A 27,420-nucleotide genomic window follows, 5' to 3' on the forward strand; every position below is an offset into this window, starting at 1 on the left:
GCTTCTGGATTTTTGACTAAAATCTAGCTTCTATACCTTTTTCCTTATCATCCATGTGAGTGTCATTATAGGATTGCTTTTGTCAATCTTTTAAATAAATGACTAAAACTAAAAATTGTGGTTTTTAGTTCACTTAAATCAAAATCTGTACCTTTACAGACAGTATAAAACCAGTGATATTAATTTTGATATATTTGTTTTCTTTTTTGGTATAGGTCAGTAATATGCATAACTGTTAGTTGTTCAATGTGACTTTTGCCCCTGGAGCAACTTTGATGAATTGAGTAATGAAAATTCATTTTGTTCCTTTTCAGGCTGTCTTACGTGTGTGAACCTTTCAGCACTGCGTTCCACGTAATTCCCACTAGAGCCAGAAATCTCCTCTTGTTCTCACCTGAAATGATTGATCCAGTAGTGCCACAAAATGCATCATTATGCTTAGCTAAATAGTATTATTTTTCTAAAAACTTGATGCTAACATTCAAGCATTTGCTTTGTCTTTGTCATATATTACCCGACTGCTGCTTTTTTTTTCCATTGTTTTTTCTAGTTTACACCGGCTTTTCTTCATGTAAGTCAATTTGCTTACTCTCATAATTTCTATTTTAAATAATTAGGCAGATCACCTCTTTATTTCTTTCTCTCTTCCAGCTTTCTTCTTTTCTGCAAGCCTTTTGTGTTTTTCTATTTCAATTATCCTCTAGACTTGTTCTGTTTCAATGATCTAAAAACGTGCTGTTCAATACAATGGCCACTAGCTACATGTATATATACAAATTTAATTTTAAATTGACTAAAAGTAAATAAAAGTTAGATGTCCTCTGTTGCACTAGCCACATTTTGCATAGTCAATAGCCACATATGTCTAGTGGTTACCATTTTGGCAGTGAAGAACATTTCTGTGATAAGAAAGTTCTACTGAACAATGCTGATCTAAAAAATAATATGACCAATTCTAATGGTATTCAAAGTGCCTACAATTTGACTATATTTTTTATTAAAAATGCAAATGAAAGTAAATGTAAAAAATTGTTAAAAATACTTTCTGTATACATTTTCAAAATTATTTCTTCTCTCACGCCTGTAATCTCAGCACTTTGGAAGGCCAAGGTGGACAGATCATGATGTCAGGAGATCGAGACCATCTTGGCTAACACGGTGAAAGCCCAACTCTACTAAAAATACAAAAAAAATTAGCCAGTCCTGGTGGTGGCCGCCTGTAATCCCAGCTACTCAGGAGGCTGAGGCAGGAGAATGGCGTGAACCCAGGAGGCGGAGCTTGCAGTGAGCTGAGATCGCAGAACTGCACTCCAGCCTGGGCGACAGAGCGAGACTCCGTCTCAAAAAAAAAAAAAAAAAAAACTTTAAATATTAAAAATTATTAGTTAAAATTCAAAAGAAAACTATAATTAAATGATAATATAGCTCAACATTTTAAATCAAAATTATTTAGGTAAAGCTAATTTTTTAAATTTGATTTTTTGGAATTTTAATTCTGTCTTATTTAATCATTTCTTTAAGAACATTAAATTACTAATAATGCCAGATTTTAATAGCCAATTAGTTGAAAATATTATGAATCTGTATCATATTTGTCATACAGATTATGTCTCAACCTACATATACACAAATTTAAGAATAATATGAATTATTTCACTTTGCAAAGTGTCCCTCAACTGCCATAAGTAACATGGCAAATTCATGCTAACTGGTGACTACCTTCAGAGTCATGAATTACAACATAAAGAGAAGCAAGAAAAATGGACCCTCAGCACTACTTTGTTATCAAGAATCTATTACATTTATGCTGAGAGGAAGGATTTAACAAGTGAATTGTTTTATTTCTCTTACCTAAGTGCTTTAACCTTTCAAATATTTGTTTGTACTTCAAAGCATTATCCATCTCCAAAGTCCATAATTGCACAGCTCCCATCTCCAAAGTCCATAATAGCACAACTCCCAAACATTCACAGCGTCTAGACACATTTGCCTTTTGTTTCAATGACACAGGGCAAAATATCTACAGATCTGGGAGCCTCAATGGTTTTTGTCACAAAAATGGATGTTTGAGATTATGGGTCTGGCTGTGCCAGCTGTGAGTACTGGATCCTGAATGATAGATGTGCCCACACCCTCTTTTTCAGGTTTATTTGCTTTTTTGTCTGTGGTACACAGTGGTATTTACCTTCAGAAATAAAGTATGTGGCCCAAGGCAAAGGAGCCTCTTGCCCACATCTTAGTGCCACATTATCAAAAGACATATGGTGTGTTAAGCTGGTAACAGGGCTAAAAAGCACCACTTGGAAGGCCTATCACATACACAATTTACAAAGCACTTCCATGTGCTATGAATCAGGTGTTGTGTAACATGGCAAATTTATGCTAACTGGTGACTAGCATGGTGTTGCACTTGATTTACCTCCCCAAGAAAATCCAATAAGGAAGGCATGATTACCCTTCAATCTCATTTTACAAAAGCAAACCGAGGCTTTGGAGGAGTTCAGTCACTTGCTCAATATAACATTGCTGGTAAGAGGCAGAGGCAAGGTTCAAACCAGTGGTATCTGAAGCCAGTCAAAACCGGGACTCTGAAGCCAAAGCCCTTTGTGTAACCACTCTACAATTACACTTCACATGGATGGCTGAGCTGTGGATGGGAGAGTCTGTGGGTCCCCGGAGTCAGCCATCTGAATGTGAGCTCTTCCTGGGAAGAGGCTGATGCTGAAAGCTGCCTTATTTAATGGCTGAGAAAAGTAGAACTGGTGGTTGAGAAGAGGAGACCTGAGAGTGTGCCCCCAGCAGGAAGACGACTGGAGAAGTGTTGCTGCCGCCACTGTCTTATAGATTTACTCTCATCTCCTATGCCCCAGAATCTCCAGTGGTGCCCTGATGCCATCAGGGCAGGCCATATTCCAGACGTCTTGTTAAGGACACCTTTGATTTTACACCTACCAACATATTCAGCCATATCTCCTCATTCCCACCTACCCCAGCATAGCCCCAATTTTAGCATCAATGAACTCTACATTCTCAGAAAGTAATATGCTCTTTCCTCCTTCCTGCCTTTGAGTATGCTCTTCCTCTGCCTAGAATGACCTCTTTGCTCCTCTTGTCTGGAGAAACCTCACTCATCCTTAAAGTTATAATTCAAATGTCACCTCCTTTGTCACTTGTTCCTAGAGTCCTCCAGGGAGTTGTTCACTTCCTTCTCTGAGATCTCCAGAACTTTGTTCGGACCTCAGTTAGATACCAGTCATTCCAGCAAACTATGATATTTGCACATATGGCCACTTTCTCACTAGACGGTAAGCTCCTCCCAGACAGACAGGGGCTATTTCATATTGTTCTCTGCATCCTCTCAGCCCCATCCTATGCTCCAAGCACAATCCCTAAAACATAGCAGGCTCTTAATAACTGTGGAATGTTGAGCAAATAAGCAAATAAGAGCCAAGGGAAGATGACCTTGAGGCTTGGTTTCCTGGGAGGAGGCTCCGCCTTTCGTACCCACAGACTCCTTTGAGCAATATCCCATCCATGGCATTGAGCCACCATCTGGGGCCATTGCACCAGTAGAAGCTCAGGGTGGGGCTGGTGTGAAAACAAACAGGCAAGACAACAACAAGGGAGTGTTGAAACCTTAAACATTCTATTCATTGGTGTTCAAACTTGCCACGCATACTAGGTCAGGTGGGTTCTTATTCCAGTGCTCTGAGAGAATTGATCGTAGGTGCTGAGCTTTCACACTGGGTCAAGGAGCAAGGGAGAAACAAAGGAGATGTGAAATTGGCTTCCTTGTTCTGCTTTTCTCTTTGTGTGTGTGTTTGTCTTTCCAAACAGAAGAAACTCTGACCTTCCCCTGCTTTAATTACCTAATTATTTTGACACCTTGCGCTGTTGCATCACCACCACCCAGTGTTTTGTCAAGGACACCACATTGGGTGTATCTAGGCTTAGGGAGAAGCAATTGACAAGAAACAAGTTCTGACAGCCAGGAAAATGTTGAGCAGGGAAGAGACCTAGGGGAAGGAGGAGAGGGGTGGGGGAAGGGAGAAAGAGGAAATGTTTGGTATGCTGGGAAGTGACTATCTTGGGGAAGGTGGCAGCAAGGTTGGCAAAATTAGGTGTCTCTGCTTGGAAAGTTTCCCAGATTGGGCTTCAGGGAAGATTGTGTCCAAGCCAGAAAACCGGTGTGCTATAGGTCCCTGAAAAGGATAAAATGCAGGAACTCAGGCTGTCATTCCAGGGACTACATCTAACTGAAAAGGTTTCTTCACCCTGGACCTTGGTTTCCTCTCCTTAACAACAAGGCAAGACTTAGTATTTTTCTCCCAAGCACAAAAATGTTTTTACTCAAATAGTTTGGAGATATACATGGAAGAAATAATCAAAACAGTCATAAAGTCCTTCACAAACCATATTCTTCAAATAGTTAATACTGAGGATTCTGAAAACTAACATGGGCAAGCTGAATATTTGTCAAAATTGTGAAACACAGCCCCGGCAAAGCACAGAAAGCTTTTCAATTCTAACCTCCAAGTATTGCATATGGAGGAACCATAAAAGCAGATGATACAGAGAAGCTGAAAGCCTGAAGGTCTGGAAACCTAAGGACAAAGCAGGGTGGTTCAGTGGTATGGGCCTGGGCTGAGACTCAGGAGACCTGGGTTTTAGACCAACTCAGCATTTACAACTTTACATCTGTCAGTCTAGATCTCTCACCTGCAGAATAAAAGAATAAATCTCTGTGGGGTTCATGCTCTTCAGGGTAAGAGTGAGGGGTTGTGCAGCAAGATACCGAAGGCCACAGTTAAGCATGATGAATCTTCCTAGAACATCAATTTTACCTGGTGGCAAACACTTTAAGGCATTATTTTTCATTCAAAAATGAATTCACTTCCTCAACCAATAAGTGTTGAGCAATGCTTTATGCCAGATGCTCTTTTAATATTAAACATAGATATTTTATTATGGGTAATATTAATAATGTATATGAACTAAGGCAGACAAGGGTCTCTCAAATTATTTTTCACATGCAGTGATACTTCTTGTTGTGCCCATTTACTCTCACTTCCAATCAAATCATACTTCGTCCTCTTTTGCCCCTGGATACCCTCCAACGGATTGGAGTGCAAGTGGTCTCAAGACTCCTTCCGGCAGACAGAGCTTATACTGTCAGGGCCACATGAAATTAAGCAAATCTTTGTTGTTGACAACAGGCTGAATTTTTATATCTACCAGACAAAAGTAAGGAAAGGGAACTAACTTTTAATACACCTCACAAACTGCATACAGGTAATAAGTGTATCAGCCTTTTTAAAGCAATTTTATGTGATCTACACAATCATCAACCTGTAAATAAGTACCTTTGCCCACATTTGAAAACTCAGAAGACCAAGCAGAGGTACAAAGAGGTTTTGTGATTTGTCCAAAGTCTTACTGTTAATAAATGAGAGAGACAAGATGTTATGCTGCCTTGATCTGGCTCCAAAGCCTATCCCCTTCTCACTCTGACACCATCCTCAGAAGATGGTGGTGATGGTGTCACTTTCTCCCTTAATATCTCTCTCTGTCTCACAGCACAGCATCGTAGTCTAAACTCAAGTGCTAAGGACACAGAATTAGAGAGCAAATGCACCTGCCCCAATTGATCCATAGGGACACAGAATATCAGGGTTGAACAGAATTGTAGAAATTGCCCTCTATCCTTGTTTGCAGAGATGAACCTGGGACCCAGCCTATCAAAAGAACATTTGTAAAAAGAGGTTTTGATGTTGGCAAGACCTTATATCAAAGTCCAGTACTGCCAAGTATCTCTGGGACTCCAAAGTCCTTTAACCTCCCCAAGACTCATTTTCCTTCTCTAGAAAATGGAAACAAAATGGGGAAATACTGCTGCATGCAGAGGGTTATTGTGAAGCCTATATAAAATCATGTACAGAAAGGATTTTCTAAACTCTAAAGTGCCACATACACATGTCTATGACTCATCCAAGGTCTCCTAGCACAGACACAGTACTCAGATATTGGCATCCTGACTTCTCGTGAAATATCCTTTCCATTACCCCACAGTGCTAGAGATCCTTTGTTTCGCTGCAGGGAGCTACAGCCACTGCACTGTCATGCAGGACAGACTCTCAACCACTTCACAAAGGAGTAGATGAGTGTGCACTTTTTACTTTAAGGCAAGGCTGTCTAGTGGTATGTATTTTCATAAACAAAGAAAATGGAGTAAGCAGCTCATGGTCTATTACCACCCCAAGATGCTCCCTGGAAGAGGAAAGCACACCACAATACAAACAGCATTAAGGGCCTGTAGTGAGCTGGGCACTGTACTGAGGCCAGTAAAGTCCAAGGACCCTGCCCTCCAGGATCAAGCCCAGGCACAGGGAGTTCCCCAAAAGAAGTGAATCATTCAGGGATGGTCCCTTTGGTATGGCATGCACCAGGGCCAAGTTTTAATTACTAAAACTTCAAGCCTGTTAACAGTGGGAACGTCTAGTTCCCCCACCCCCACCGCACCCCACCCCCCCTCATTTCTCCCCAGGCCTTCCCTTCTGAATCCACAAGGAGGGTGCCATGTGCAGAACATTCTGCACAGACAGGCCAGACATCCCCACAAGGCCCCTGGCTTCTCTGGGTTCTCTCTCCTAAGTTCCCTCAGTATAAACCTGCCATTACCTCACCAGTCCCCAGGAGAGGAATGTGAAAACCACTCATCTGCTCATGGTGTAACTGGAGAAACTGAAGCCCAGGAAAGAGAACAATCTGATTCAAAGTCTGCCTGTGAATCAGCATTATAAAACACCAGAACCCAGGAATCTCAGCTCCCACCTTCCCTGCTCAGCCACCAGGCGCCTACAACTGGATATTTAGTGGGTTCCTTGGCAGGAGAGGTCCCGTTTTCATAGGTCATCATAGCCACTGGCGCCTCCTAACATCAGACATGGCATATAATAGGCACTACACAATGTTTACCAGTGACTGGGAAACCCACTTAATTCTCTCTGAGCTTCTTATGTTCTCATCTGTAAAATGCCAGGATTCAGTTAGATGATCTCTGAGACACTTTTCATTTCTAACTGGTATTTTTAGGCAAGCTGAGTGCCTTAACTTGGCAAGTAGGAATAGCGGAAATTGGTTTAGGAAAGTAGGTTGAGATTCCTAAGACTGATTGAGTACCTAGCAGTGGGGATGCAGGGGTTCAAAACTAGTAGGAGGCAAGAGAGAGGTACCCAGCCAGCTCTCATGGAGCCCACAGCCTGGGGCAAAAGAACCTCCTGGCCAGAATGGAGACTCACAGGCCATGCTGCTCAGTGGAACCTCAATAGGCCTGAGGGTCTTATGGGACTTGGGTGCCTATGCAGAGCCTGTACTTTTTTTGCTGAGGAACCCTGGGAAAATTGCTCCCTTTCTCTGGACCTCATAGTATTTTGGTTTTAAGTCATAATATCCATTTTTCTACAATGTCCTGAAAGGAAGCTCTTCTTTTCTCTTCCTCAACAGGGGTGGAACAGAAAGACCAACTCTCTCATTGCCTGGGATTCTTTTTTCACATGGCTTATAGTGCTCATTTCTACATGAGGATCCTTTGGGCAGGCGTTCATCCTTACTTGGCATATGCAGACGTTTGTAGATCACGGTCCGTAACATCCTCAGATGTCTACAAATGTCTGCATCTGCATCTTCTAAATCTATGCCTTTACAGGTGTTAGACCCACCTCGATCATTTATAAATTGCACAGTAACCTGTTGCTTATTAAACCATGTTTGATTTTGAGGGCTTTTTCCTACACCATTTTATTCGAGGGAGTCTAACTCAGTGGTTAATTCCATAAACTAATTCCACATGACTGAGCAGGTGTAAGGCTTGGCTTGACTCAAGTCTCAGCTCTGGCACACTCAGAAATGGCATTACTTTTGTCAAGTTACTTACCCTCTCTGAGTCTCAGTTTCACAGTCCCTAAAAATTAGTAATACTTACCTGTTGGGTTGTTGAAATAACTAAATTAAATAGTGCAAATGAGGTTGTTTATCCTGTAAGTGCTAAATAGTTAAGAAGACTTATTTTCCTCACATTTTATATAAAGTCCAAATCCATCTCTTTGCAGCAGGGACTGTCTTGTCAGTCTTAGCTGTATCCTCCAGGATCATGCAGAATAGGCTTATGCTCCTTTTCCACATGGCAACCTTTCAAATATTTCCATTTGACCACGATCCCTTTACATGGCAAAGGGCTTTGCCAGAGACACTAAGGTGGGAAAAAGCATATCCAGTACCTCGCCACAATCTGGAAGAAGAACCAAGAAATTCTGACTCCTGCTGCCCTGGAGTGACCACTCCAACATCTGCCTCCAGGAACAGAGAGGTGAGCCAGGGCTCCTGGAAAACTCAACTCTGGCAACACATGATGTTGAAGTGTTGAAACATGCCACTTTCATGAGGCATTAGCTCATGATACTGCTTTATTTCCTTAATTTAGCAGAAAAGCACAGCTGCTAGAATTTTTAATATAAGTAGAGTGGTGCACTGAAGGTTTTTCAGGAATTTTTCCACAGAAGCACTGCACCCAATTTTGCAAATTTTACAATATATATTCATGTAAATCGATTTTTCTCTATTATGCAAAGACCTTTCCTTCTTTTAAATTGTTTTCTAACCTTTCAACCACTATTGAATCCATAAACGACCAGTCAAGTAGTACCCTGTCTACTTGAAACAATTCTGAAATGAGATAGGGTTTAAATAAATCAGCAAATACATAAACTAAATTGCTCTATTTGTGAAATGAGGATTCTAAGAAATCTATTTGCTACCTTTCTGCCTGCTTGGCATGTGAGTATTATTTGATCCCTTTTTAAAATTATTATTATACTTTAAGTTCTAGGGTACATGTGCACAACGTGCAGGTTTGTTACATATGTATACATGTGCCGTATTGGTGTGCTGCACGCATCAACTCGTTATTTACATTAGGTTTATCTCCTAATGCTATCCCTCCCCCCCTCACTCCCCACAATAGGACCCGGTGTGTGATAATCCCCTTCCTGTGTCCAAGTGATCTCATTGTTCTGTTCCCACCTATGAGTGAGAACATGCGGTATTTGGTTTTCTGTTCTTGCTATAGTTTGCTGAGAATTATGGTTTCCAGCTGCATCCATGTCCCTACAAAGGACACGAACTCATCCTTTTTTATGGCTGCATAGTATTCTATGGTGTATATGTGCCACATTTCCTTAATCCAGTCTGTCACTGATGGACATTTGGGTTGATTCCAAGTCTTTGCTACTGTGAATAGTGCCGCAATGAACATATGTGTGCATGTGTCTTTATAGCAGCATGACTTATAATCCTTTGGTAATCCCTTGTTTTGAACCTACTGAAATGACATCATCAGGTAAGTGCAAAACATTATTCTCATCAACTGGTCCATAACATGTTTCATAAGTAAATATCCGGTCTTTGGATGCTTTTCAAGCTTGGGCTGTTAGTGGGTGCCAGTGGCTTATCAGAAAAACTATGGAAGGGACTCTTTCACTGGGAAGAAGGGTGGATTAAAAGCCCCTAAGATACTTTCAAACCTATTATTCTAATAGATGTCTAATCTATTGTTGAGACAACTTCTGTTGTGGGTGGAAGAAAGAGTGCTAGCGAAGGCTTTGCTCTTTGAAAGATAATTTAAGTTATAGAAGGGATTGGAAGGTAATAAACTTCATTGTAAATTGTAGGTCTTTCAAAATGCACAATATTATTTAAACGTTATGGAGTCAGTTGAAACTGGCCCCTTTTTGTTTTCTTCACTTTTTTTTTTTTTTTTTTTGAAGTCGCACTATGTGGAAACCTGTGCCTTTCATGTGAACTGTCCCTTTCATGTGACCATGAATTGGTCATCGCTGCCTCACTCCATTTCCCAATCTGGAAAGGAGTAGTTATAATTTAGAAGACAGTTAAAATGTCAAGAGCTCCCTCACATAAAATGGGCAAAAGATTCTCACCAACTCACTTCCCTCTGCTACCCTAAGATAGGCCCTACCTCACATCCTATTCATTCAGCTCAGATACAATTTCCTCCAATAAGCCTTCTCTGACTCTTCACATTCTGTCACTCAAGCTAGAAATAATCTGCACATTCTCGGAATCCCATAGCTCTTATTCTGTCCTTTTCTTACAACACTGAGTAAGTTTTGAAGGCTGGTCAGTCATATGATAATAACTTTACTGGAATGGAAACTTTTGGGGGGTAATGTCCCTGTCTTTTTTCAATATTCCTTAAAACACTGCTGACAGGACTTGAATTACACATGAGAGTCACTTAATGAGATAAATGAAAGACTAATTAGCTTGACACTTCTCTTTGCTTTGTGGCCACAAAGCACTTATAGATGATTAATTTGGAAATGTGAATTGTTTAGGAAATATTTTTTGGGATATTTTCTTGGGTGTTTTCAAAAAACATCTGAAAACATATGGCAGAATACTTTTTAATTTTAATAATATGATTTAAAGAAACCAAAAACACGTGGAAAGCATTAAACTCTGCTGTTAAACAGTAAAGTACAAATGAAAACAAATTTGAAACACATATTAAAGTAGAAAAATCTTTGAGCAAACAGTGAATGCTTGGAAGCTTCTTCTTCTTTTTTTTTTTTTTTTGAAAATAGAATGCAAGAGTCATAAAGATGCCTAGGCATAATTTCCCAGCCATGTCATTGTTAGGAAATTTGGAATTCAGGCAAAGGTAATAACAATAGCAAAAAGCAAAATGAACAAAGATGTTCATGACACTACAGTAGCAAAAAAGCAAGCAAATAAACAAAAAGTTGAAGACAACTCCAAGGTCTCGAGTAAGGGAATGGCATTATTAATTATAAAACAGCATCAAAAATTATATTAGCTAGTCATGAAAATGCAAACTTTAAATGGAAAATGCTTATTATATAATGTTAAATGAAAAAAATTTAGGCCATAAAATGAAATATACATTATGCATGCATGATGAAAAGACAAGAAATAGATAAGAATGTGCAAAAATACAAATAGTTGGATATGGTGTGGGATTCTGGCTTGTTTTCTGTGTTAAAGACATTACATCATCTTTTCAATGACAAACTACATTTTAAGTAATTGAAAACAAAGTCTCATTAGCCTTGTCCTTGTATAAATTCCCAGAGAACACATTATTCTTATTCATTTCCACCTCTGCTCCTTGTCTTTGATTTGGACCAGCTCCATTCTATTTTCCCACTTCTCAGTCGTCTAACAAGACTAGAAAAAGACCCCCACCAAACAAGGAAGCAAAATGCACCAAGTTTAGCCGAAGCTAAGAATCCAAATCAGCGAACATTGGCTGACTGGATCTAATACCTTGACCCCAACATTGAAAAGGCAGACCCAGATTCTTCAATGACCACAAGTGGCCTTGGTTTAAGAAGCCTGCCAACAAAGCACAATGTTCCCGTCCTCAGAAATAGACCCCGGCGGAGCTTCCAGGGGCCCATAAAAGTCTGCACTCTTGGAAGAATGTGACAACTCTGGCAACAAATACAGATTCGTCATTCTCTATATTAAGGGAATGTTCAGTTGCATCAGGCTTTTTTAACAGGGCCAACACTTAGTACAATTTTGAGGCTGGCAAAGTGAATTTTCACCTACCCCAAGGCTTCTTTCCCTGCCTCCAGATGATCAATAAAATCGCCTCACGTTACAGTTTCAAAGTCCTTTCACATCCAGTTTCACATCTGAATCTTGCATCAGCCCAGTGAGGTGGGTGTTATTATTACCTTGACTTTTCAGAAGAGAATATAGAGGCTTAGGGAAGTGAAGCGACTTGTCTAAGGCCACCCAGTAAGTCTGGGACTGAATGAGACACATGTCCAATCCTGACTTCTGATCAGTTCTCCTTCCATTTACCCTAGGTACTCACCCCTCTTGCAGTTCATAAGGAGAGCTGACCCAGTGCACCTACTCATAGCGGCCCTCAGCGTGCTGCCATCCCAGGGATACCTATGTTTTAAAGGAAGGCAGATGGGGAAAGACAGCATGTAGCCTGTAAGAAGGAAAAGTCAAGTGGAATTCCAAAGAAAATGCTGAAATAGCTGACCTAGTAGCTCTGGGGAACTATAGAGAAAAACATTGAGAGGCAGAGAGAGCTATGAGGAAGCCCTGGGGAGACAGAGGCTCTTTTTAACTGTCAAGTATGTGTGTCTGGAAAGGTCTCAGCCTAAAGCAAAAGGTATCCAGGCTGCTGTAGAAGGATGAAATAAAAGCTGTTGCTTCTTAGACTTCACCTCTCCTCCCTCTCACTCCATCGCTTTGGGACAGACAAGGCAAGAGCTTAGAACTCTTGAACAAGTGCTCCTGGGATGTAAAACTAGGGTAGTGTGGAAGCCCTGTGCCTGAGTGGGAGTGAGAAAAAAATAGACATTGATGGATGAGCCACAGGTGGTCACTGCCCAACTCTCTCCCTCTAAACCGCCAGGGCTGGTGGATTACCATTGCCTTTCCCGGATGCTAGTTCTTTCTAATGTAAAGAATACATCTGAGGAGCTGTGTGGTGGGTGAGGAGTGATATACTCTGGTTTTCTGATGCCTGAAACACTCTAGGTGCATGCTTTGCTCTATCCCCCATCTCAAACTCATCAAGGCAGGTCAGTGCAGATGGAAGTTTGCCCTTTAACCATTCAGTCATTGGCATTGCTGGACAGAATAATCTATACCCTAAATAAATGCAAGCTGGATCTAAAGAGAAGCAGTATTAAAAAAAAAAAAAAAAAGAAAGAAAGAAAAAGGAAAACCAACAACTTGAATTATAGATTCCATAGAAACCAGAGGCACTAGAATGGACAGATTAAAAATTTAAATATGCATATTTTTAAAATAAGGTATAATATTAGCAATATGAAATGAAAACAAGAAACCATAAAAAGAATCAAGTATAGGCTGGGCATGGTGGCTCACGCCTGTAATCCCAGCAGTTTGGGAGGCCGAGGCGGGTGGATTGCCCGAGGTGGGAGTTCGAGACCCACCTGACCCACATGGTAAAACCCTGTGTCTACTAAAAATACAATAATTAGCTGGGTGTGGTGGCAAGCACCTGTAATCCCAGCTACTTGGGAGGCTGAGGCGAGAGAATTGCTTGAACCTGAGAGGTGGAGGTTGCAGTGAGCTGAGATTGCGCCACTGCACTCCAGCCTGGGTCTCAGAGTGAGACTCCGTTTCAAAAAAAAAAAAAAAAAAAAAAAGAATCAAGTATAAATTTAAGTGTGACAAATATAATAGTTAAGATAATGATGATAACTAGTAGAAAAGATTCAGTTGAGAAATGACTTAGTGAACGAGGAGATCACTAAGTCAAAATTTATCTCAAAACAATAAGAGTTATTTATGACAAACCCACAGCCAATATCAAATTGAATGGGTAAAAGTTGGAAGCATTACTTTTGAAAACCAGCACAAGACAAGGATGCCCCTTCTCACCACTCCTATTCAGCATAGTATTGGAAGTTCTGGCCAGGGCAATCAGGCAAGAGAAAGAAATAAACGGTATTCAAATAGGAAGAGAGGAAGTCAAGTGCTCTCTGTTTCCAGATGACATGAATGTCTATTTGAAAACCCGATCGTCTCAGCCCAAAATCTACTTTAGCTGATAAACAACTTCAGCAGAGTCTCGGGATACAAAATCAATGTGCAAAAATCACAAGCATTCCTATACACCAATAATAGACAAACAGAGAGACAAATCATGAGTGAACTCCCATTCACAATTGCTACAAAGAGAATAAAATACCTAGGAATACAACTTACCATGGTTGTGAAGGACCTCTTCAAAGAGAGCTACAAACTACTGCTCAAGGAAATAAGAGAGGACACAAACAAATGGAAAAACATTCCATGCTCATTGATAGGAAGAATCAATATCATGAAAATGGCCATACTGCCCAAAGTAATTTATAGATTCAATACTATTCCCGTCAAGCTACCATTGGCTTTCTTCTCACAATTAGAAAAAAAAAAAAAAAAAAAAAAACTACTTTGAATTTCACATGGAAACAATAAAGAGCCCGTATAGCCAAGACAATCCTAAGCCAAAAGAACAAAACGGCGGCATCATGCTATCTGACTTCAAACTATACTACAAAGCTACAGTAATGAAAACAGCATGGTACTGGTACCAAAACAGATATATAGGCCAATGGAACAGAACAGAGCCCTCAGAAATAACGCCACACATCTACAACCATCTGATCTTTGAAAAACCTGACAAAAACAAGCAATGGGGAAAGGATTCCCTGTTTAATAAATAGTGTTGGGAAAATTGGCTAGCCATATGCAGAAAACTGAAACTGGACCCCTTCCTTACACCTTCTACAGAAAGTAACTCAAGATGGATTAAAGACTTAAACATAAGACCTAAAACCATAAAAATCCTAGGAGAAAATCTAGGCAATACCATTCATGACATAGGCATGAGAAAAGACTTCATGACTAAAACACTAAAAGCAAAGGCAACAAAAGCCAAAATAGACAAATGGGATCTAATTAAACTAAACAGCTTCTGCACAGCAAAAGAAACTATCATCAGAGTGAACAGGCAACCAACAGAATGGGAGAAAATGTTTGCAATCTATCCATCTGACAAAGGGCTGATATCCAGAATCTACAAGTAACTTAAACAAATTTACAAGAAAAAAACAACCCCATCAAAAAATGGGCAAAGACATGAACAGACACTTCTCAAAAGAAGACATTTATGCAGCCAACAAACATAAGAAAAGAAAGCTCATCATCACTGGTCATTACAAAAATGCAAATCAAAACCACAACGAGTTACCATCTCATGTCAGTTAGGATGGCAATCATTAAAAAGTTAGGAAACAATAGATGCTGGAGAGGATGTGGAGAAATAGAAATGCTTTAACACTGTTGGTGGGAGTGTAAATTAGTTCAACCATTGTAGAAGACAGTGTGGCGATTCCTCAAGGATCTGGAACCAGAAATACCATTTGACCCAGCCATCCCATTACTGAGTATATACTCAGAGGATTATAAATCATTTTACTATAAAGACACATGCACACATATGTTTACTGCAGCCCTATTCACAATAGTAAAGACTTGGAACCCACCCAAATGCCCATCAGTGATAGACTGAATTTAAAAAATGTGGCACATATATACCATGGAATACTATGCAGTCATAAGAAAGGATGAGTTCATGCCTTTTACAGAGACATGGATGAAGCTGGAAACCATCATTCTCAGCAAACTAACACAGGAACAGAAAACCAAACACTGCATGATCTCACTCATAAATGGGAATTGAACAATGAGAACACATGGACACAGGGAGGGGAATATCACACACTGGGGACTGTCAGGGGGTGAGGGACTAGAGGAGGGATAGCATTAGGAGAAATACCTAATGTAGATGACAGGTTGATGGGTGCAGTAAACCACCATGGGACAAGTGTAGATACCTACATAACAAACCTGCACATTCTGCACATGTATCCCAGAATTTAAAGCATAATTTAAAAAAAGAAAAACCAACAAACTGAATTACAGATTTCACAGAAACCAGAGGTGTTAGAATGGACAGATTAAAAATTTACATATGTATATTTTTAAATAAGGTATAATATTAGCAATATGAAATGAAAACAAGAAACCATAAAAAGAGTAAAGTATAAATTTAGGTGTGACAAATATAATAGTTAAGATAATGATGGTAACTAGTAGAAAAGATTCAGCTGAGAAATAAGTGAACTAAAAGATCAGCTTGAGGAATTTTCCTTAGCAGAGAATTATTTTTAAAATAGAAAATAGAAAAGTCAAGAATCTAAAAGGCAAAAGCAGTCCTAAAAAGAAAAAAAGAAATAGTTATAAATGGAGAGAAGGAAATATTTGAAGGAATAATGGAGATAATCCCTCCAGAATTAACAAAAGATAAAAGACCTCAAATTGAAAGGACCCACAGAGAGCAAGAAAGAGAGGAGATAAGGAGAAACATACTCCCGGATATAAATTTTGCTGAAATTTAAGAATATCAGAGAAAAGGGAAAATTGTAAATGCTTGCAAAGAGAGAGAGAGCAAATCACCTTCAAATAAAAAAGAATAATGAAATCAGATTTTTCAGCAGCAAGCAAGAATGCAAGAAGATAATAGAGAAGTGTTATAAACATTTTGAAAGTACAGAATTTCGTATCCAGCTAAACCTTCATTCAAATGTGAAGGCATGATTAAAAAAAAACACACCCAAGATGTACAGTCTCATTTCATGCTCAAAGACGCGTGTGTAAAGCATTTTTCAATGGCATATATAAAGTAGAAACAAATTGAAGGAACAATATAAGAGATATGTGAAATAAAGGTGATCAAATATCTTTGTGAAGTTTGGGATTGTCTTAAAAAATAGCTAAGATCAAAGAAAAGAGAAATAGAAAACATATCTACAAAAACAAAGAATTAAAAGTCTAGATGAACTGAACATGATAGAGTTGGGGGAGGCTGATCATTAGAGTTTATTAAAGTCTTTATATGGGAGAAAACAAAGACAACTTTTAAAAAATAAACAAAGGAATAAAAATTACTGAAAAGTGTAACAGATTGAAATAATAAATGAACAGAGTGAAAGTCCTAAATATGAATAACTACTACTACTGTAAATGAATTAACTCACCAAATAAAAAATAAAACTCTCGGCCTGGCGCGGTGGCTCAAGCCTGTAATCCCAGCACTTTGGGAGGCCGAGACGGGCGGATCACGAGGTCAGGAGATCGAGACCATCCTGGCTAACACGGTGAAACCCCGTCTCTACTAAGAAATACAAAAAACTAGCCGGGCGAGGTGGCGGGCGCCTGTAGTCCCAGCTACTCGGGAGGCTGAGGCCGGAGAATGGCGTGAACCCGGGAGGCGGAGCTTGCAGTGAGCTGAGATCCGGCCACTGCACTCCAGCCTGAGTGACAGAGTGAGACTCCGTCTCAAAAAAAAAATAAAATAAAATAAAATAAAATAGAATAAAATAAAATAAAACTCTCATATTACCATTCACTACACACATTCTAAAGCAAAATACATGCAAAGGATGAATGTAAAATGATAGGAAATTATTAATCAGGAAAATAGGACAAAATTAAACTGATATTGATAGAATATTATCAGATAATATGAAGATCACAAACTTTATACCAAAATCAACAAAGAACTATAAAAAAAGTTAATACAGCTATGCCATTTATTACTATAGATGTAAAAATGTTAAAGAAAGTTTTGGTAAATCAAATCCAGTAATACATGTTAAAGGTCATATATCTCATTGAGCTTACTCGGTGGTAGATGAAGATAATATTAGAAAATCCAAAAATAATTCACCATGTAAACTAAATACTGCCAGTAAAATAAGAAAAGAAAAAGGAATTAGAGGCTTAAAGATTGGAGAGGAGGAAATAAAATTGCCATTACTTACAGAAGATAGAAATTTTTTCTTAGAAAACTCAAAATAATCCACCAGTAAAGTATTAAAAGTAACAGTCGTTAAGCAAGGTGACTGGATATAAGATTAATTTGTATTAGTCAATTGTATTTGCGATTGCATCCTTCCTATATTAGCAATAAACAACCAGAAAACGTCATTTTGAAATAAGGCATCTTTTGCAGAAATATACAAAAATATCCAACTAAATCTTCAATCAAATGTGAAGACGTGATAAAAAATATGCTCAGATATATAGTCTTACTCCTCAAGTGTTGTATTCCCTCCTACACTGTGGTGCTTCTTGAGGTGAAACAATGTCTGAGCTGTTTGCCAAGACCCATTCACTCCAACTTCTGTACCTAAAGCACCTCATGCTGCTGACATCTCAGCTTAGCTCTTTGGTTTCTTAGTTGTTGTTTTTCTGTATCTCTGATGGGTTCATCTGTGCATATGTATATTAGGAGTCAGCCAGTGACTCATAGGAAAGTTTCCAGCCAATTTTTGGGTCTTTTGCTGTGCTTCTCTTCTCTTCAGGACTTTGCCCTTCAAATCTCAGCTGCCTTGGCAACACCAAATGCCGGCCTCTGGTCCTCAGCCCAGTAAGAACACTTCCTTCTTCTTGGGCTCCAGTCCCCTCCACCATGGTTTCGAATGTGTAAGCGAGGAAAAAGCTGCATGGAGATCACCGTGTGTGCCTCCCTTATCCAATGATAGCAACACCTTCACTCTTGCCTGATTTGGTTTCTCCTCATGCTTTCAAAGACTTTGACCAATTTTAATAATTGTTTTTGGTGAGAGGGTTAGTCATAGCTGGAACTAGAAGTGCTGTAAAACCACTAAGAAAAAACAGCTTAATATTATTATGTAAAATTGAGCATTTATGGACTCCCTGACCTTGGAATTTTATTTCTATGACTATGCTTAAAAGAAACATTTGTGTATGTATACTAGAAAATATAAATAAGAATGTTCATAGCAGTACTATGCGTATTAATTAACCTAACAAAAATCCCATCAACAAGAGAGGTGACACATAAGTTATGGTATATTCACACAGAGGAGTACAACAGCAGTAAAAATTAAATGAACTACAACAACAAGCAACATTATGGATGAGTCTTCATAATATAATTTTAGTTAGAAAGTGAAAATCACAAAATTAATTGTGCATGATGCTCTTTTCAGAAATGTTAAGAACAACATTAATAAAATATACTTTTAAAAGAATACACATAGATGGGATAAAACTATGCAAAAATTAAAGTAAGGGAATAATGAGTACAAGATTCATGATTGTGGGTACTTTGGTGGGAGTGATGGGGGTGGAATAGGAGAAAACCACATGGGAAGATGTGGTCAAGTTACTGTCAAAGTCTTAGTTTTCACACTGAACGGCGGTTGAATGCTTATTGCATTAAAATAACTAAGTAAATAAATAAAACAGGGCCATACATGAACCAAGGATTATAATTAATCCAGTTTTAAGTCCCTGAGATCTTTTTTTTAAAAAAAAAAAAAGTATTTCAAATTGGAAACTTCAGGCATTGAGGCCTAGAGAGGGAGATTTATCTGGGCATTAGAGCTGAGTCATGCTATTTTAGTGGTCATTTGCCCTATTAATTCTAGAGGCCCACCTAGTTCCTTATGGGTACCAAACCTGTTTTAAAGATTATGGGCAAAGACACTACATTTCCCTACTCAGACTCCTTGACCTTAACCAGAGGCAGGCATTTGCTTCTCTACACCAGTATGATCCCAACCATTCTCCTTCCCTCAAGGCTCACTCTCCTGTACAAATTCTCCTCCATTCTGTCTCCAAAGTATTATTGCTAAAATGCATAGCAGGCCAGATTCCTTTCCCCACATCATTAACTCTAGAATCAAGTCTTTAGCTGGGCATTGTAGGACGTCTGTGATCCATCTCCAGCAAATATGACTAGCTCTGCCTTGCTCACTGGTCCCTGAATGCATTCTACACTTTCACATTGCCATGCCTTTGCTTATGCTGTTCAGTCTATCTCAAATGCCCTTATCTTTACCTATTGACATTTTACTCATTTTCAAGTCTCAGTTCACCTACTGCCTATTTCCACAAAGACCTGAGAAGAGACAACAGGGAAAAGGGAGGTGGCTGTTCAAATGCTCATTAATAAATGTAGCTTCAACATAAACAAAATTTAGACACATGGAAGCCAGTGACAAAGCCTGAAAATCACATCTGAATTGCAAACTCAGGCCTGGTTCCAATGACTCCCCTACCTGCCCCATATGTCAGTGAGACCAACCTAGATGGACTTGAAACTGATCTCTTTTTCAACCTTCTAGAGGTGGTTTCCAGGCAGCAAGAAGTGTAAAGAGAGACTGGGCTTGGGAGTTAGACCAACCTTGGTCAAATACTAAATACACTTTTTGAAATGTATCATACCTATGGAAATTTAAATATGAACACTCTGAAGAATGAGATAACAATTTAAATAGCGCACAGGATTCTGCCCATCATTTCATTAAGTTAGTAGATGTACCCCGGGGAGCATAGGATGATGCACAAGAACCTGTTGCTTATGCAGAACCACAAGCACTATACCAATGAATTAAAGGATTTCCAAGGTAATTTTGAGTATAAACAATGTTTACCTTACTCATTGACTTTGAAATCCTAACACCTGGGTGAAATGCTACTCTACTGTAATAGTTACATGACCTCAAGAAAGTCTTCCAACATCTCTCAGCCTCGATTTCTCCATTCTTATTTATTTATTTATTTATTTATTTATTTATTTTTGAGATGGATTCTCACTCTGTTGTCCAGGCTGCAGCACAGTGGCACGATCTTGGCTCACTGCAACCTCCGCCTCCTGGGCTCAGGCAATTCTCCTGCCTCAGCCTCCCGAGTAGCTGGGACTATAGCACCTGCCACCACACCCAGGTAATTTTTTTTGTATTTTTAATAGAGACAGGGTTTCACTGTGTTAGCTGGGATGGTCTCGATCTCCTGACCTCGTGATCCGCCCGCCTCGGCCTTCCATTTAAAGTGTGACAGACTGTATTTTCCAAAGATGGCCACAACATCTCCTCTGCTCCATAAGCTCTCTTCCCATCAAAGCGTGAGACCTATGTCCTTTGCCTAGAATATGAGTGAGCCTGTGATTTGCATATAACCAATATAATACAACAAAAGGAATGAGATATGACCTCAGAGATAGATTGCAAAAGGTGACTCAACTTCCTTCTTTTTTGGGGGCTGAGGAACATTTGCTTCTGGAGGGCTGAGACTCTATGTAAACAATGTGATCATCCTGGGGCCACTATGCTATTAAGAAGTCCAGGCAACAGGGAGAGACCACGTGTAGGTGCTTCAGTCCAAGTAGACAGATAGCACAAACTGCCAGACATGACTAAAGATGCTTCCAGGCAACTCCAGTCCATAGTTGTTGAACCCCCAACCTTTGCATCTTCCAGCTAAGGCCCTAGTCATCATGAAGCAGAGACAAGGTGTCCTTTTTGTGATCTTTTTGAATATCTGACCCTCTGAGTCCATGCCTGTAATGAAATTGTTGTTTTATGCCACTAAGTCTCAGCATAGTTTTTATTTGTTTGTTTGTTTGTTTATTGAGACAGAGTCTCACTCTGTCACCCAGGCTAGAGTGCAGTGGTGTGATCTCAGCTCACTGCAAACTCTGCTGCCCGGGTTCAAGCAATTCTCCTGCCTCAGCCTCCCAAGTAGCTGGGATTACAGGTGCCTGCCACAACACCCAACTAATTTTTTTTTTTTGCATATTTAGTAGAGACGGGGTTTTGCCATGTTGGCCCAGCTGGTCTTGAACTCCTGACCTCAGGTGATCCACCCGCCTTGGCCTCCCAAAGTGCTGGGATTATAGATGTGAGCCACCAAGCCTGGCCTCAACATAGTTTTTAAAGTGGCAGTAGGAACTGAATCAAGGGTCTTTTGAGGACTGAAGAAAATAATGTACTTTGTGTACCTGGCACAATGTTTGTGCTCAAAAAATGGTGACTGATACCAGCATTGTGTCTGACGCCTGGCCTGGCAGCGTTGGGTCAGCCTTGGGTCAGCTGCTTTATTTCTCCAGGCCTAAGGTTTCTCTGTAGGAGTACCTGCCTGAGCAACTCAAAGGTTTGTTGTGAGGCTCAAATAAGATGATAAATATGGAAGTGCTTTGGAAACCGTAATGCTCTGTATATATTAAAAGAGGTTATTATATTTATATTATATGAATCCACTATGGGCTCAGATAGGAGAACACTCTAGTAATCCTTTAGTGGCTGTTAGTGTCTGAAATCCTGAGACTGAAGAACTTTGACCTGAGGCTCCACATTTGTTCTCTTTTAGAGATAATTAATTTCAACCATTCATCAAATAAGCCTATATATGTAAAGCACTCACTGCAAGGAGAAAACTGTTAAATGCTGTGTGTTTTCGGAAAGAAAAAATTAGCGGGCTTAGCCTCGTCCTCCAAAAATATCCCATTATAGTTAAGAAGACAAGAAATGGATGTCATCCTGGTAGGATGGAGGCTTTCTGCAGGAGTGTGTTTCAGGAGCTGCTTCAAAGGAGAAAGGGAGGAGAAAGATAGCTAATGTGGTTTGAAAAACTTCAGTGTGCCAAGCACCATGCCAAACTCTTTACATATAATTGTCTCCTTCAGTCTTCACAATGACATTGTGAGATGGCTTATGTGTTAACTGCCTTTGCAAATGATAAAACAGATGGTTGGAAAAATTGTCTTACAGCAGTATTAAGTTAGCACTGAAATCCCGGTCTGGAGACACTCTACCATCCTGCTACCACTGAATATATTTTTCTGCCCCAAATAATTATTTCTCCACCTAGACTACCAAAAAAAAAAAATCTGTTCAAATATTTGCCTGTTAGATAACAACATTCCTGTTCAATGAGTTTTCTTCTGAAATTTCATGTTAAAATAATTAATAATACCGTATTTGCACAGAGCTTCAGTGTTTTAAAAGTATAGTATGTCCACATCTTTTCCTTCCTTGGTTGTCCAACAGTCCTATGGGCAAGGCACCATGTTATACGCAAGGTCTCACAGATAATAAGTGGGCAAAGGATTGTGCTTTAGTTTGCTGCTACATTGTAAAAGGAATAGTGCTTCCTTAATGGTATGCATTTTGTCTCTTATTGACAATCACATGACTTTATAAAGGCTTGTCATGATGTTTAGGATGTCTTAGTCATCATGATGGCCTCCTCTCATCATTCCCTGTATCTCATGACAAAATATACACTTACATTGTGAACAATGATGGATACAAATTCATTTTCAAAATATCTTCTGGACAAGTTATTTTGTCCTTTGTTGACTTCCTGTCAGCTCAGGTTAGATGGCAACTGCTTTTTCCTTGTCACGTGGCTGGCAGAGACTTTTTACCAGGAGTAGAAAGGGTTAGCTCTGCCATTTCCTTGTTGTCTGGTTGTGTTTGCAACATGAGTATTATCTTCAATCTACTGCTTACAGAGGTTTTCTAAGGCAGAAATCATTTTAACTCACTGAAGTCCATTTTGAAAGGTTAGGTTAGTGGAAACTGGATAACATAATCCATAGATCCACTTGATGGGGCTCTTGTAAACTGATGAATGTGACGATACACCGAGAGTTCAAGAAAAAATAAATGTAGATTGCCACATGGTTCAACCCCCATTCTCAGGTGGGAGGTATTTCTCAGGTATGTCAGAAAGCATGCAATTTTCAAATGCACATACAAACAACAATATAGGCGTAGTGTCCATGCCCTTATTAAACGTTCATTCAGTTGTCTTTCTTTTTTAAATTTAAAATATAAACAGTTCTTGGAGGTTACGTGATTCTACACATGTGAAAAAGTTGCATAGAACCACACACACACACACACACACACACAAATAAGTGCATATAAATATGGGAAATGCAAACAAACTCCGGCTTGTACTGATGTCAATTTCCTTGTTTGAACAAGACTGCAGTTAGGCAAGATGCTACCACAGAGGAAAAGTAAGCGAAGGGTACAGTGAGACCTCCCTTCATTTCCTTTTTGCAGCTTCTTGTGAATCTATAATCATTTCAAAAATTACATAAATAGAAGTTGTAACATCCTGGCATCCCAGTAGATTTGCTGCACCTCCAGGAGACTGCTCCCTGATGGAGCCATGGCCCTGGTTCACTGTGAGACCTGGGGGAGGCATTTCCATTCTTCAGGCTAATTTCCCTCATCTGTAAAATGCACAGTTTGGCCCAAAGCTCCACTCAGCTCTAAAATTCTAGGATTGTATATGCACAGTTTGGGATAGGGAGGTGTAAATCTCACTCAGATTATGAGCCAGCTCTAGGTGGTAAAGGGAAACGTGCTCAGCTGTTTGATATAAAGTCTGCGTGCCTGGAAAATGAACTTGGAGCCATTTACCTCTTGCCATAGGTTCCTTCAAAGGGTTTTCTGACTAAGGAAACACAGAAAGTTTGAAAATATTTTCTTCAAATACCTTGAATACAGCATCACGCAAACTGAATAAAAGGAAAAGGTAACGTTACTTGCTGAAAATAATGGCCTCTCTACTGAACCTTCAGAGTTGATTTAGAGCACGTGGAAGCTATTCTCTGCTTCCCTGACCCGTTCAGGCTGCCCAAAATGCTAGGTGCAGAGGAAAACACCCTTTTTGGCAGCCAAGTTGGAAGAGATATAAGTGGATTTGTAGTAAGAGTCTGAGCCTGCAGGAATTTGTGTCACCCTGACACCGAAGAGGGAAAGTTGATTGTTCTCCAATGCATAGCAATTAAAAGCTCATCTCTGGAGAAACCCAGGAGGAGGGGGTTACATATATGTATATTTTCACATCTGCAGACAATTTTTTAACCCTGGTGACTGCTTGATTGGGATAATATATTTACCTTGGATATGGAAACTGGAAGAACAATTCTTGCATGACTTTCACAGTAGCCTATGCCTTCAGATGTTTTCAGCTATGTATCTTCTTTTGATCTTCTCTATTTTCTTGGATTTATCCTACAAAAATAACCACATGTTAATGAAAAGATAAATATGTAAGTTCACTTACTGCAGCAGTGTTTGAACTTTAAAAGTCTGGAAACAATTTAAATGTCCAACAGTAGAGGACTAGTGAAATTATGCCAGTGGTTTTTCAACTTGACTAATGAATCAATAAAATAAGAAGAAATGACATAAGATGGACATCTTTAATTTTGTGTAATAAACATTTTAAAATACTAGTAAATAAAAATACTATTTGTCTCATCAAATAAAGGATATTTTGACATCAAAAGTAAAGGGGAATCCCATCAGAATAAAAGGCCTCACCAGAGAAAAGATCATTGGCAAACCATGCCAACATATGAGAGTAGAGGAAGAGGGTCTTTAATGCAAAAAATGAAATCTGAATAGAGTGTATAGATTAACATTAATATTGTATCAATGTTAACTTCATGACTTTGCTAATTATACTGTGGTTATGTTAAAAGAATATCCTTGCTTTTAGGAAATACACCCTGAAATATTTAGGAGTAAAAGGATATTATGTCTACAGCATACTCACAGACAGTTCAGAGGAAAAAAAAAAAAAACCTTCTATATATTTGTAGAAAAAGAACGATACAGCAAGTGTGGTAAAAATGTTAACATTAGAGGAATATGGGAGAAGAGTATACGGAATTCATTGTACTATTTTTGCAACTCTTCTGAAAGTTTAAAATTATTTCATTATACAAAGCTAAAAATGTATATATTAAATTTTTATTTAAAATGCAGAAACATACACTAATAAGTGTGGTGGAATGTTATAATGGTGGTGTTTTTCTTGGTATGAATTTGTTGTGCAACACCATGTTGTGTGCCCCATCCAACTAGTTCTGGCTCTTTTTTAAATCCACAAACTCACTTCCATAGACATATGTTAAAGAAATGGAAGTAACATGTCTGACTATATCACTTGATATGTAGATACTCGGCACTAAAAGTCAAGCAAGGAAGAGCTGCCCCTCATGACCGCTGACTGCTCTGCCTTTTCATGCAAGAACTTGGAGTAGGGATGGCTGTGGCAAGCCTGCTGTCTGCCTCACGGTAGCAGGAGGCTTGCAGCTCAGAGCCCAGTCATGCAGAGGGCCAAATCCCCATCTCCCAACACAGAGCAGGAATTTACCCCAGACAGGGACCACCTGCTATTTGATAGCTCATGAAATAGAGCACACACGTACAATGGAACACTATTGTATTTACTTCTGGCATGTGGTCTTGGAAGTTACTTATGACAATACCTCTTTGCCCTCGCCTATGCTGCATGGCATATCCAGATTAATCTCTCTAAAACATTTTCTGGCCCTTACTTAGAAAATTTTTTTTAAAAAAAGGCTCCTAAGTCTAACGTCTAACTTCTTGCAGAATCTGGACCCACTTCTTTTCCCAAATTATTTGTCTCCTATTCCCTGATTGAAGCTCCATTCCAAACATGGTATGCTAGCATACCTGAACAGAGCATACATGTTTTACCTCCAGAAGATTGCTTGTGCTATGTCCTGTGCCTGGCATGCTCTTCTTGCTATTTTTTTCCAAATAGCCAATTCTTACCATTTTTCATCTTCAGGGCAGTATATTTAGGATACAGATTAGAACCCAAAAGAGACTAGATTCATATTGAAAAACCCATGGTTTGTGGATTTCTCTGCATTTTCATGGATAATTTACAGACTCCAAAGAATGAAGAACAATTGATGGAATTTTAAGCAGTCTGATTGGAATATAGATATATATAGGGGTAGAAACCATCATTCCATAGCATCATGCCTGGTAAATTTTATTAACATAAAGGCCACCCCACCCTTCTCTAATCCTACTTGTTGTCAACAATATCATTGGAATGGAATTTTAAAAATCAGCTCTTTCTACAAGATAATCCAAATTGCCCAATACAGAATTTTGAGACAGGTAAATTTAGTGCTCAGTTCTCCTCAACTGTTTCCCTTTCATTTCCTTCTTGGTTCATCTGTAATGAAATAACATGTCAAGAGATGTACATTCTGGACACCAACGCAAATAAAGACATTATTTTGTAGGTGGTGAAGAGCCTCTTAGAAAAGGAAAGCAACTGCTCAAAGCCTCATGGTAATAGTGTTTGGTCTGTAAAAGCTCCTGAAGGATTATATTTATTTTGCTCAATAAATATTGAATGAATAAATAGAGGCTGAACTGGATCTAGAATAAGTTTCTTTTCCCCTCACCCTTGGTCCTATTCTCTTGCCAACAGACTGCCCTCTCTTTGGCCTTGTATTAGTGTGTATGCATCTGTGTCCTCTATTTTACTCTAACTTCTGGGAGAAGGAATCATGTTTTACTCGTTATTGTCTTTCTCCTAATATCTGGTGAATATCTGGCTTTTAGAAGATTTTCAGTAAAGATATATTCAATAAATATGAAAACAAATACCCATAATGTAAAATCAAAAGAAATTGGTCAGCTAGTTTTTCTTGGTATGGTTGGTTCATTTACACAAACTTTGCTCAACTGCATAGTTTTATGAATATTATATCTACACAATGATACTACAGTAGGCTCAAATGTTATTTCTTGCGATGTCTTTCATGATCACCCCAGATGGCGTTAAAAGTTCTCTTTCTCCATTGTGTCATTGTACTTGTAATTATTTGTTGATACAGTTATGTTGGTCCATGGAGGAAAAATAAGTTTTTGAATTTGGAAACTGTCATATTCAACTTTGTATCCCCAGTATCTAATATTGAACTTAACATACAGTGGTACACTAAGGTTGTTTTGCTTTGTTTTGTTTTGTTTTGTTTTGAGACAGTCTCCCTCTGTCACCCAGGCTGGAGTGCAGTGGCACAATCTGGGCTCACGGCAACCTCTGCCTCCTGGGTTCAAGCAATTCTCGTGCCTCGGTGACAGGGATTACAGGTGCACACCACTGCACCCA

At 39.2% G+C, this 27,420-nt stretch overlaps 1 long non-coding RNA gene across 1 annotated transcript in view; it reads right to left on the reverse strand.

The window, feature by feature from the left end:
* The window catches only part of LOC116273857, a 37,572-nt gene extending 12,425 nt beyond the window's left edge, over nt 1-25,147 (reverse strand). The window contains exon 1 of the long non-coding RNA XR_004182355.1: nt 24,371-25,147. This is a non-coding gene — a long non-coding RNA (uncharacterized LOC116273857). The remainder of the gene's footprint in view (nt 1-24,370) is intronic.
* Between the last annotated feature and the right edge of the window lie 2,273 nt (nt 25,148-27,420).

The sequence above is a fragment of the Papio anubis genome, chromosome 2, assembly GCF_008728515.1.
Source record: "Papio anubis isolate 15944 chromosome 2, Panubis1.0, whole genome shotgun sequence".
Taxonomy (NCBI): domain Eukaryota; kingdom Metazoa; phylum Chordata; class Mammalia; order Primates; family Cercopithecidae; genus Papio; species Papio anubis.